General features: G+C 47.5%; 2 long non-coding RNA genes across 2 annotated transcripts in view; both read right to left on the bottom strand.

The window, feature by feature from the left end:
• LOC133239821 (uncharacterized) overlaps positions 1–13,270 on the bottom strand; it is a 50,157-nt gene that overhangs the window by 28,351 nt on the left and 8,536 nt on the right. The gene's annotated exons all lie outside the window — the stretch shown is intronic.
• On the bottom strand, positions 3,641–12,704 carry LOC133239809 (uncharacterized). Its single transcript, XR_009733972.1, has 2 exons — positions 12,198–12,704; positions 3,641–3,896 (listed from the first exon to the last, which is right to left on the bottom strand). It is a non-coding gene; the product is annotated as an uncharacterized LOC133239809 (long non-coding RNA).

Below are 13,270 nucleotides of genomic sequence, written 5' to 3'. Positions count from 1 at the left end.
ATTGCTGGTACCCTAATCAAGTCAATAAGAAGCCTCTGATATTACCCAGTCCATATTCAAACTTACCTGGCCCTCTCAAAAATGTTTTCTTGTAACTGGTCTGTTTGATACAGAATCCAAACAAGGCCCACCCATTGGTTGTTTTGCCTCTTTTCTCTCTAATCCTTTCTCCTCAGGCCATTGTTTTTGTAAACAAAAAATAGTTTGTTTTTCCTGTGCAGCATCTCATGTTCTGACTTTAACTTACTGCTCTTGAGCAGTTGTTTTACTTGTTTCTCTAACTTTTGCATTTCCTGTAAATTGTTAGATGTAGAAACTTGATTAGTTTCAGGTTCAACTGCTGGTGAACCCTGAGGGAACTCAGGAAGGAAACAAGAAATACCCACTATCTAGTAGCCATCAGACTGCAGCCACCCCTGATGGTGCAGCTTGAGGAAACTCAGGATGAGAAAACACAGGATCCTGGCCCCAGAGAGCCGACGAATGATTTCAGTGAGCCCAAACTCTTGCATCTTCCCATACCTAGAAAAGTGCTGAATTCCTTAACTGGGGATATCGGTTTTTCTTTTATTACCAGTAACCTTTTGTTCTCACTACGTGTTGTTATCACAAAAATTCCTGTATATCTTGGCATATATACTGGGTTCACCACTTCCTTTTCCAAAGTTTTATCTGAGAAGCTCTCTCCCTAAAACTGCCAGCCGAATAAACATAATTCTCAACTTTTAGGTTGTGCATTTTTTTTTTTTTTAGTGGACATGCTTTTGGCCAGAATATTTCTTGGGTGGTGGTGTGCACTCCTCTGTATCACAGTAGGAGGTCCATGAACTTAGAGTCTTGTAAGCTTACAGTGAGGACAAGGTTGATCATTGAGTTGAGTTGGTCTCAGCCTTAATTTTCTATCATCAAATTCCCTGCCAGGCTTTCCAGTGCATGTTTTAAAGCCATCCAATGACATTGTTTTAGTTCTATGATTTCATTCAGGGGTGCAAAATGGTGATTTTCCAATTCTATTATCCATTCTTCATTTATTAGCTGGAATTTTCTATAAATATTTCACTCATGTAATGGTTGTTTTTTGACTGCAGCCATGAAATTAAAAGACGCTTACTCCTTGGAAGGAAAGTTATGACCAACCTAGACAGCATATTAAAAACCAGAGACATTACTTTGCCAACAAAGGTCCATCTAGTCAAGGCTATGGTTTTTCCAGTGGTCATGTATGGATGTGAGAGTTGAACTATAAAGAAAGCTGAGTGCCGAAGAATTGATGCTTTTGAACTGTGGTGTTGGAGAAGACTCTTGAGAGTCTCTTGGATTGCAAGGAGATCCAACCAGGCCATCCTAAGGGAAATCGGTCCTGGGTGTTCATTGGAAGGACTGATGTTGAAGCTCAAGCTCCAGTATTTTGGCCAACTGATGCAAAGAGCTGACTCATTTGAAAAGACCCTGATGTTGGGAAAGATTGCGGGCAGGAGGAGAAGGGGACGACAGAGGATGAGATGGTTGGATGGCATCACCGACTCAATGGACATGAGTTTGGGTAAACTCTGGGAGTTGGTGATGGACAGGGAGGTCTGGCATGCTGCTGTTCATGGAGTCACAAAGAGACACGACTGAGTGACTGAACTGAACTGAATGGTTGTTTACCCTAAAATACAGTTTCTACAAGAAGGGCACAGTAAATGCTCAATCTTTTCTCTTATATACCAGTTTCCAGAGTGATAAGTTGGCACCTGAACAAACTCCAAGTGTAAATAGTATTGCTTTTTAAGTATCAGTACGACCTCGTGGCTTTTTCTATATTTGGTGTTTAAAATATAATTTACTGTTATATTTTTTGTGTATTTAATGTGTTTCTATATTATATATTTAATCAGATATAGTCATAATTCTCTGCCAGGATGGAAAATGCTCCATCCTAGCCTAGGGAGTCCCTCTCAGATTGGAGCCAGTGTTCTCTGGACATTCACGAGGCTTTGGTAGCTTCTCTACTATCTAGCACAACGAGACTCCAGACTCATCTTGTCCATCTCATGCTCCGTACTTGGAACCTGCCGCTTCTATAAGACATCGTGATTCTTTCTAGTGGCAAAGGTAACGACCCATGGCCTGTGTGCTAGGGGTGCTCATTGCTACTTCACTGTCTCTGCATTTGTAGGGGTGGGGCTGAGAGATATACACTTGTTAAGAGGGGAAAAGTCTGGATTTTATACTAATACATCCAATTCAAATTTAAGGCTATAGGATTTTAATATAACCTTTTAATTTTATATGAATCTTTTCTTACGTCAAAACTCTTGGTTCTGATGATGTTTCTCATCCTCCCCCCAACCTGACTTTCATCTTGAGAAGCTTCAGATGGACACACAGGCAAGATTAGTACAGTGTGTACCTGTACATCCTCCCTCCGGATCCACCATTTGTAATCGCTTTGCAAATTTAATTTGCTTTCAGCAATTACAGAGGAAGTTGCCAGCCTTGTGACATTTCAGCCAGCCCTAAATGCTTCAGCTCGTACCTCCTAGGAACAGGCCATTCTTTGGCAAAATGTCAGTGCAGGAAACAACTCAGATGCAAATCTCTTAGATACTGCTCTGAGGAGGGGCACTGGTCATGGTGTGTTCAGATGACTTTGGCTTTTCCACTGGACAACAGTCATGTTTTGCATCTTCAAAATATATGTTCTCCATGCAAACTCTGCATACATTTTACACAAATATACATGTATTTTGTGAAAACAAAATTCTTCAAAAGTACTTAACAGGAAGCCACTGCCTTTCAATGTTTTTCACATTCACCTCTGCTCCTTCTCTGAATGACATGCTTATCCCTCTTATTTTCACTTATCAACTTTAAACACCATCTGTTGTCTCATAAGCCACAAGGACTTAGTTGATACTACCCACTCCCCTAACCACTGCACCACCAGGGAATTCCCCCACATTTTTATACTGCTTGATTTTTATGTGTGCTTGTGACTGATCGAAGTGGAATGTGGACTTGTTCTTGCCAGATGAAGGCGAGAACAGTGTGTGTATGATCAGGAGTTGTAAGAAATTTATTGGAGAAAAGGGAAGGCAACCCTCTTTCTCCCAGGCGTGGGTGTCTACAGGCCTCGTGGTGAAGAGATGACAAAAGGCAGGGGCAGTGGTCCTGGAGATGCTTCTGTGAGTGATGTGTAAGTAGATCATGTGACGGTGCCTGAGTTAGAAATGGTCCTCCAGGAACCAGCTATTAGGCCTCCTTACTCGGGATAGTTTTATGGTCCTCAGGAAAGTTCTCAAATGCTAAGGTTAACCAACCCATATCCCACTGTCCTGGCCCAGGGAGGAGCAGGGGCAGCAGTTCTGGGCTCAGTAGATGGACAGGCTGCTGAGATCACTGGGTCTGGGGATGAGCTTCTGCTATGAATGAGGGGGGCCTGAGGCTCTGTCATTTATCACATGCTCTCGGTCTCACCTGGACCCCCTGCATTGCTCACCTGTAGATCTGGTGATGAATCAGAGTGGAGGTGGCATGGCTCATGGCCTCGTCAGCATCCCCCAGTCCCATACTCGGTGGGCTTTGCGGCCTGGCCTGTCTGCCCTTTCAAACTTCAAACTTTCTTAATCTCTTCCAAAAGGAGATACAAGACTCATTCTAGTCTCAAGGACGTCCTCCTCACAAAATCCTTTTATTAAAACAATGGTTACAAATACTCCACGTGGCTCCTGAGTGCTCTCTGCCGTCGCTCCCAGCTCAGAGTCAACGGATGCAGCACTTGGCTTTGCCCCTGTAGCAGGTGCCTTCGACCCTGTTGTAGAGGGGGCAGGGCGATAGGTTGCAGGTCCCCCCTTTCCTGGCACATATGTAGCTGTCAGACCGCTGGCCGAGAGCCGTAAGCTGGCTGGCACCTGAGAGGAGGGAAAAGCAACCATGTCAGACTCCTGGCTTGCGGCCACAGGGATTTCAGGATAAAGCAGGACAGACAGCCCTTTGCATAGCACGTCACAGGGGTTTCCCTTGCAAGAGCTTCACACCAAGATGACCTGTGGAGCTACTCGTGAAAAACGGCATCTGAAGAGCCCCCTCAATGCTGGTGGGTTATGGTGTCTCCACACTTAGTGAGCCCTCATTTTTTGGCATTATCTTGGAAGATTCAGTACATTGTAGGGCCAAAAAGGAATAGCAACATATCTCATCAGAGTGCTTTGGTTACGTTCCTTATTCTAGAATAAGTCTGTGTGATTTTTAGCAAAGCACTCAAACATTCTGAACCCCAGTTCTCAAATTTAAAATTAAGGAGACTAGATTATGTGATCTCAATCATTTTCAAGATTCTGAGGCTGGTCATCTTTCTTTTGGTCGGGAAATAGCACTTTTATGGTTACTTTTTTTTAATTTAAACTTTTTATTTTATATTGGAGTATAGCTGATTAACAATGTTGTGATAATTTCAGGCAGACGCAAAGGAACACACCCATATATGTACATGTATCCATTCTCCCCCAAATGCTCCTCCCATCCAGGCTGGCATGTAACATTGGGCAGAGTTCCATGTGCTATACAATATGTCCTTGTTGGACGTATAGTACTTATATATACCATTTTATATAAACCATTTTATATGTAGCAGTGTGTACATGTCCATCCCATTATGGCTGCATTTAATTCTCCAAGAAATGTATCACTTTTTCCTAACTAACTGACAGAGGAATAGAGATTAAATGTTCTCATTATCTAATCAGTCAATGGTTATATTATGTTAAAAGATGCAGGAAAATATTGGAAAAAATTCAACATTGATTCATGATTGAAAAAAAAGAAAGAAAGAACTCCTATCAAATAAGGACCTGGAGGAAACTTCCTTAACCTGATAAAGAGTACTTACAGAAGCCTACAGCACACTGTACACTTAATGGTCAAGCACTGAAACATTCCACGAGATGGCAATCAGACGAGCGTAACTGCTAGTCATTATCATTCCACATTGTACTTGAGGCACCAGTTAGGGGAATAAGATAAGAAAGAAAGAAACAAAAGGTAGAAGCGTTGGAAAGGAAGATAAAAATCTGTCTCTATTTGCAGATATTATGATTATATGTAGGCAGTCTAAAAGGAATTAACAGGAAAGCTTAGCAAATTTGCTGTCCATGAGATCAATATACAAAAAGAAAACAAAGAATTTTACTTCTGCAATCAACAGGAAAAAAAAAAAAGAAAGAAATAAAAACACCTTATAGAAGAGCATAAAACATGCCTGGTTACAAATCTAAAAAATAATGTGCAATATCTCTATCTGTAAAGAATATAGTATTTTTTTTTTTTTGTAATTTAAAGAGGTCCTCAATAAGTAGAAATGCTATGCTTAAACATTGGAGGATTAATTATTTTTAAACTTTTAATTTTCCCCCAATTAAGCGACTTCACTTTCAATTTTCACTTTCATGCATTGGAGAAGGAAATGGCAACCCACTCCAGTATTCTTGCCTGGAAAATCCCAGGGATGGGGGAGCCTGGTGGGCTGTCGTCTATGGGGTCGCACAGAGTGGGACATGACTGAAGCAACTTAGCAGCAGCAGCAGCAGCAAGCTGCAGTGCTAGACTAAAACCATGAAAATCCCAGGAGATTCTTGCAGTGAAACTTGAAGAGCTGATTCTAAAATTTTTGTGGCAATTCAAAGGACCAAGAATAGCTAAGGCAGTCCTAGCAAAAAAGGCAGGAGAACTTGCTTTACTGGATTTTGAGACTAATTATAGAATGCAATGGCAACCCACTCCAGTATTCTTGCCTGGAAAATCTCATAGACGGAAGAGCCTGGTTAGGCTGCAGTCCACAGGGTAGCTAAGAGTCGGGCACGACTGAACGACTTCACTTTCACCTTTCATGCATTGGAGAAGGAAGTGGTAACCCACTCCAGTATTCTTGCCTGGAGAATCCCAGGGACAGAGGAGCCTAGTGGGCTGCCGTCTATGGGGTTGCACAGAGTCAGACACGAATGAAGTGACTTAGCAGCAGCATAGAGCCACTGTAATTAGACCAGATGGTGAGGATACAAACATACCAACGGAACAGGGCAGACGAATATACAAACAGAATAGCAGAAGATGCCCAAGGAGATCCATGCAGATACTGAAAGTTGAACAACAGTGGCTCAGCATAACAGTGGAGGAAAATGGTCTCCTCCATGCTTGGTTCTGGAACAATTAAATATTCATAATGGAAAAAATAAACCCTTTACCCTTAGTCACACCATACATGCACATTAAAAATCACTGCCAGATGATTATCAACCTAGATGTAAAAGGAAAATCAATAAGCCCTCAGAAGACAACACTGAACACTCTTCATGCCTTTGGGCTAGAAAAAGATTTCTTAAGGCATCAAAGTACTAACGCTAAAGGAAAAAATATGACACCCTTAACCACCTTAAAATAATGTGGAAAATTCAGAGAGTGAAAAACTAAGGCACAAGGTGAGGGAAGATATTTGTCATGCTTACAGTTGACAGGGCTGCTATGTAGAATCTATAAAAAACTACTCCAGATGACAGGGCCTCTCCTCTGTCCAGCCTCCACACCCAGGAGACCAATCACTTAAAGGAGCCATGTCTGGGGCACCCCTGGCCGTCCAGTGGTTAAGAATCTGCCTTGCAATGCAAGAGACATGGGTTTGATCCCCGGTCCAGGAAGATCCCACATGCCTCAGAGCAACTGAGCCCCACGTGCCACACTACTGAGCCTGTGCTCTACAGCGTGGGATCCGCAACTACCGAAGCCCATGTTCTGGAAAGCCCGTGCTCATCCCCAACAAGAGAAGCCACTACAACAAGAAGCCTGTACACGCAACAAAGAGCAGCCCCCGCTGCATAGCTAGAGAAGGTCCTCACATCAGCGAAGACCCAGCACAGCCAAAATGAAGAAATAGATCCTTACAAAGAAGAAGCCATGTTTGATTCTGTGACTCTCTGATTTGAAAGCCTCTGGGGCCCACCTGAACACAGATGGGGTCTCCTGCTGCCTCAGGCCTTATTGACCTGTGCTTCCCTACATCCCTAGCTCCTCTCCTGAGCCCTCACCCTGGTCCCAGCACACTTTGTGCCTTGACAGCCCTGCAGAGTTGGAGCTGATGGCCTGGGTTTGACAGAGTCGCTGCTGTCTGTTACCAATCATGTAACTTTAGCCAAGTTATTAAACCACAGAATGGGGGTAATGATTCTTCCTCCCCATAGTGGAGCTGGGAGGACTAGAGTAAGGGTGAGAGCTCTATTTTCTTTTTTTTTTTCCTCCTTCAATGCAGGAGACCAGGGTTCAATCCCTGGGTGGAGGAAGATCCCCTGGAGAAGGAAATGGCACCCTACTCCAGTATTCTTGCCTGGGAAATGCTATGGATGGAGGAGCCTGGCAGGCTACAGTCCATGGGGTCACAAAGAGTCGGACATGACTGAGCGGCTCGCCTACCTCCTGGGCTCTCATACCAGCTCTCCTTCCATGTGGTTTGTCCTTGCCCTCTCTCATTTTGACAGAGGCAGAGTGAAGAGACAAAATAGGTGATGAAATAGTTAATCCCACTAGGGGACTGAAAGCAGAAAAATATTGGAGACCCCTGTAAGTTAATGATCACTTGAGAGCAGGCTTGCTTAACCATAAAACCAAGCAGGCTTCAGTTCAGTTCAGTTCAGTTCAGTCACTCAGTCGTGTCTGACTCTTTGTAACCCCATGAATCGCAGCATGCCAGGCCTTCCTGTCCATCACCAACTCCTAGAGTTCACTCAGACTCACATCCATTGAGTCAGTGATGCCATCCAGCCATCTCATCCTCTGTCATCCCCTTCTCCTCCTGCCCCCAATCCCTCGCAGCATCAGAGTCTTTTCCAATGAGTCAACTCTTCGCATGAGGTGGCCAAAGTCTGGAGTTTCAGCTTCAGCATCATTCCTTCCAAAGAAATCCCAGGGCTGATCTCCTTCAGAATGTACTGGTTGGATCTCCTTGCAGTCCAAGGGACTCTCAAGAGTCTTCTCCAACACCACAGTTCAAAAGCATCAATTCTTCGGTGCTTGCTTAGCAACAAAACCACGCAGCAGAGGCACGAGGCATGGCTCAAAACAGTAAAACAACAGTGGCATGAGACCCACGTCTTCCCAGTGAGCTCAGTGAGTCAATGACCCCCAGACATGGTCTCTGCACACATAGTAAAATTAATTTGTGGACCTAGCTTGACCAGGAATGGATGAGAAAACGCCCCTGCTCAACCTGGAGGAGGAGCAATGCTGGAAGCATGATGTCCACCTAAGAAAGTCAAAGAAGTTCTTCTCCCCCTCCCCACTTTTCCATTGCTTATAAACGAAGGCAGTAAGTTTTTGGGGTGCAGCACCCCATTGTCTGCCCACTTTTAAACCTCACAAATGTCATATTCTAATAAATCACTTCTATCACTTTGGAAATGGCAACCCACTCCAGTGTTCTTGCCTGGAGAATCCCAGGGACGGCGGAGCCTGGTGGGCTGCCATCATTGGGGTTGCACAGAGTCAGACACGACTGAAGCAACTTAGCAGCAGCAGCAGCATCACTTTGCCTGTCATTGAATTCTTTTCTGGGCTAAGAGATAAAGAACTTTGGTACCAGAGCTCTTCAGAAACACCCCTGGCCAAAAATGACTCCAAACAGTTTCACTTTCACTGGTTTAATTAAGTTGGGGCTGAAAATCCAGATTCCCACCTCGGCCAGGCAGATAACACAGCTCTGTGAAATGGGCTGAGGTGAGGCAATAGGGACTGCTGGGGTGTTTGGTGTCCTGAGGAGTGCATCCTGTGTGGAGGCAAAGCCACTCTTGAGCTGCAGCTCACTGCTGCCATGCAGGAATCTGCCACATCTGTTGTGTCTTTAGGAGAAGACAGCACCCCACTCCAGTAATCTTGCCTGGAGAATTCCATGGATGGAGGAGCCTCGTGGGCTGCAGTCCATGGGGTCATAAAGAGTCGGACACGACTGAGCGACTTCACTTTCACTTTTCACGTTCATGCATTGGAGAAGGAAATGACAACCCACTCCAGTGTTCTTGCCTGGAGAATCCCAGGGATGGGGGAGCCTGGTGGGCTGCCATCTATGGGGTCGCATAGAGTTGGACACGACTGAAGCGACTTAGCAGCAGCAGCAGCAGCAGTAGCAGCAGCAACATGTACACACTGCTATATTTGATTTGGATAACCCAAAGGGCTTCCCTGGTGGCTCAGCACGTAAAGGATCTGCCTGCAATACAGGAGACACAGGAAACTTGGGTTCAACCCCTGGGTCAAGAAGATCTCCTGAGGAGGGCATGGCAACCCACTCTAGTGTTCTTGCCTGGAGAATCCCATGGACAGAGGAGCCTGGTGAGCTACACTCCATGGCGTCACAGAGACAGACATTGACTGAAGCCACTGAGAACACAGCCAAAAGGACCTACCGAATAGCACAGGGAACTCTGCTCAATATTATATAACAACCTAAACTGGAAAAGATTTTGAAAAAAGAGTAGACACATGTATATGTACAATGAATTATGTTGCTGTACACTTGAATATAACACATTTTTCGTCAAGTATACTCCAATATAAAATTAAAAGTTAAATAAAATTTTAAAACTTTTTTAAGGAAAGAAGATAAAAATCTGATTCTTTTTGTGACATATCTTGACTTTTAATTGGGAGAGAGTTAAAAGAAATATTATTTTGAAAATTCCATGAACTCAAAAATGACTTTCATCATTCCCTCACTTCTCAGCATCCTCAGCAAAGCCTTCCCAGCTCCTCAAGACCCCGTCAGCTCTCATCGTCACATGTTCCCCTACCACTGTGCCATTAACAGCATTTCACAGCACAACTGTCATTGGTTAAGGAATTCTGTAATCGGTTTGCTTGTGCTCTGCTTCTCAAATGTGCGACCATGGATTTCAGGGCTGTTCCCTGACGCGTCCCCTCATCCTGGGGCAATGCCTGCCTGCAGCAGCTCTTTGCCGGATACTCCTTGAACAAGCAAGGACACAGCCTCAGCCTTTCTCACCACCTCTGTTGGGCTCCTGTCCAGCTTCTGCAGGGACCTGGGTAGCCTTGCCACTGTGACATTATTCCATGTTCACACAAAGACCATCTGTGTAAGCTAATAGTGGGTGACACAGGCCTTTTTCTCTGACCGGGATAAAAACTGCCCAAGAACACCAAGTCTTAGGATCTCCTGCAGTGACCACAAAGCGCTGGTTCCCCTGATCCTCACCGGCCTCGATTCCCCACCTGTGAAACAACCCGGTCTGAGGGCTCTTCCAGAAAAGGAGTGAACCAACCCTTCAGGGGTTCGGGGTGGCTGAGCAGTGCCGCCTCCCTCCCTGCACTAGCCCCAGGCCTCTGGCATTGGGGCAGCCTGCTGGCAGGGCGGGTATTTCAGGGGTGGCTGCAGCAGCTGCAACAATCAGCACACAGCAACGAACACGCAACCACAAGGAGGGGAAACACCCCAGCTGGCAGCTGAGCGCGGGGCACCTCAACCCTAGGACATAGGTTGGGGGCCCTGGTGTGTTCTGACGCAGAAAACACCTGGGGTCTTCCTCCCCTCCAGAAGTTTCGCATCCCCCAGAAAACGTGGTATCAAGCTTGCCCTTCCCTGCAGCCCCTTTTCTTGTGTGAGCATCTCAGAGCTCAGAGGGGGTGCTCCACCTGCAGGGACCCCGCTGCTCAGGACCCCTAGCTCCAGCCCAGAGGTGGGGAGGACCCCACTCCGCCCCTTCTAGAAGAGGAGTTGGGCTCGGCGAGCAGTCCTGAAGGTCCCCATCCTGAGGCCCTCTTTGCTGCTGCTTCTGTGCAGACAGGGCTTGCCTGTCGTCCAAGGGCAGTATCTAAGCCAGTCCAGTTTACACCGGGCACACCATCAGATCAGCTGCCATTTCTGGAAGGAGTGATTAGTAAGCGCAATTCCTCCTGCGTGTCCCCAGGAACACGCTTTTTCGAGGTTTTGGATGAGATGCCTATAATCCTACTTAGATGTCACAGACTGAAAACAACTCTTCATGTTAATATAGTGGCTTTCAAACATTTTCAGTGTGAACTGAGCTGCGGTAAGAGACTTTGCACGGCTGTTCATGAACTCACGTGCTGTGAGATGAGTATGATAACAGCAGGACACTGCATGGATTCTCTGCCTCTCTTAAGGGTCCCTACTGGAAACATTAAAGCTCTGCATTGGAATACTTCGGAACCCAGCTGTCCGAGGGGAGCTCTGAGGAACCCCTGGAGTAAGTGAGGCACAACTGCACAACGACGTGCTGCCTTGGAGGAAAGCACAGCAGGGCTTGGGGAGAATTCCAGAGCTTAATGCCCTTAGAGCCCTCTGCCGCAGCCCACTCACTCTGCCAACGTGGAAACTAACAGCCAGAAGAGGTGACTGGCTGGAGATGACCTGGGATTGAGTGGCAGGGCTGGGATAAACTGGGTTCTTGACTCTTCTGGAAGGCAGGGGATCACCTTCTCTTACACCAGGGGCATTGCTGCTTTGACCCTGAGGAACTGGCATCCCCTGGCCTGACACAGAGCTCCCCTGCGGTGCACTGGGGAATGGGCCACCCTGGAGGATGTGAGAGGATTTCTCAAGGAAGGTGGATCCCTGAGTGTCTGCACATGGGTAAGTCAAAGACTCCAGCGGAACTGGTCTTGTGGGTAGGGCAGGTGGCACCTGCTTGCAGGAGAACACCTGGGAGGCCCACCCCGGGCCCTGGCAAGAGATGAGGTGCACCTCTGGGCTGGCTGGGATGCTGCGCCTCTTGGGGGTAAGGGGGCATCTTGCAGATGGAGTAGGGGTCCCCTTCACAGAGGATACTTTCTGGAATCCCAAGACAGAGACAGGGCTTGGGGTGTGGGGGCTGCCTGGCACCTGACATCCCCGCCAAGGGCAGAGGGAAGGGAGCCCTGAGGGAGACATGAGAGAGAAACAGGAGGGCCCTCCTGCCACTCAGCTGCCCTCAGGCTCCTGGGAGAACTAGCCCAGGGAGCCTCTAGGCAGGCAGGTGCACTCCTTGCACTCAGGATGGCCTGGACCCCTCGGTTGGACCACCCCGTGCCATCTGCCCCCGACAGGCCACTCAGCCCTGGAGAGGGCTTCCTGCTGCCTTGGGCTTGGGTTGCAGAGAAGGTCAACCTCAGACGCGTCCCCAAGTTCCAGCCCCGGGCGCTGCAGGGTCCTGGCTCACCTGGGCCCAGCTGGGAGAGAAGCAGGCCGAGGGCCAGCAGCAGCAGGTGGAAGACCCTCATGGTGACCGCCGGCGGCCGGAGGCCCGGGGAGGGAGGCTCAGGGGAGGCCGGGCTCCAGAGGCTCCAGAGGCGGCAGGGTCACCGCCTTTATAGGGCTGGAGGATTGCACAACCGCACACACCGACGTGAAGGGCGGCGTCCAACGCCAGGGAGAGATTCGAATAAATAACCCTTCACGTCAAGGCCTGAGTTGTCGGGGAGTCACGTGGACACGCATCTCCCTCCGGCTGCAGCTGGATCCCGCACTTGGCTTGCAGGCCTGGAGGCGGCTCCTCCGGCCTGCTCTGCTCTGGGTCCCCGCGGAGCCGCTCAGATGGAGTTCCTGGGACAGGAGTGCACGCTGGAACCCTTCCTGCCAGAGGCTCAGGGAGCCAGAGAGGTGGCCCCGGGGGCACTGAGTGAGGTGGCCGCCTGGCTGGCAGCCCTCATCAGGCCTTTAGCTGAACTGCACTCTGCACTCAGTGCCCCGGTCTTCACCTTGCTGCTGCTGCTGCTGCTAAGTCGCTTCAGTTGTGTCCCACTCTGTGTGACCCCATAGACGGCAGCCCACCAGGCTCCCCTGTCCCTGGGATTCTCCAGGCAAGAATACTGGAGTGGGTTGCCATTTCCTTCTCCGATGCATGAAAGTGAAAAGTGAAAGTGAAGTGTCTCAGTCGTGTCCGACTCCCAGCGACCCCATGGACTACAGGCCACCAGGCTCCTCCATCCATGGGATTCTCCAGGCAGAAGTACTGGAGTGGGGTTCCACTGCCTTCTCCGGGACTTCACCCTCGTCCCTCACAAAAGCCGGGCTGTTGCCTTTCCTCCAACCTTTAGGGATAGAATTTTCTTCTTGCCCAAGGTTGACTAATACTAGTCTTTCTAGTTTCTGGCTGGTGTTGCTTTTTTTAATCAAAATATCTCTCAAATTTTTTATAATCTATGAGCTTCTTCTGTCACTTAAACTTTTTTTTTTTGTCAAGACAAATTTTTTGGACCAGTTTTAAGTGCACAGCAAAATTTAGGGGAAGGG

This window comes from Bos javanicus, chromosome 27, assembly GCF_032452875.1.
Source record: "Bos javanicus breed banteng chromosome 27, ARS-OSU_banteng_1.0, whole genome shotgun sequence".
Lineage (NCBI taxonomy): Eukaryota > Metazoa > Chordata > Mammalia > Artiodactyla > Bovidae > Bos > Bos javanicus.
Note: the sequence above shows the minus strand (reverse complement) of the source record. Positions and strands in the feature narration are given on the sequence as shown.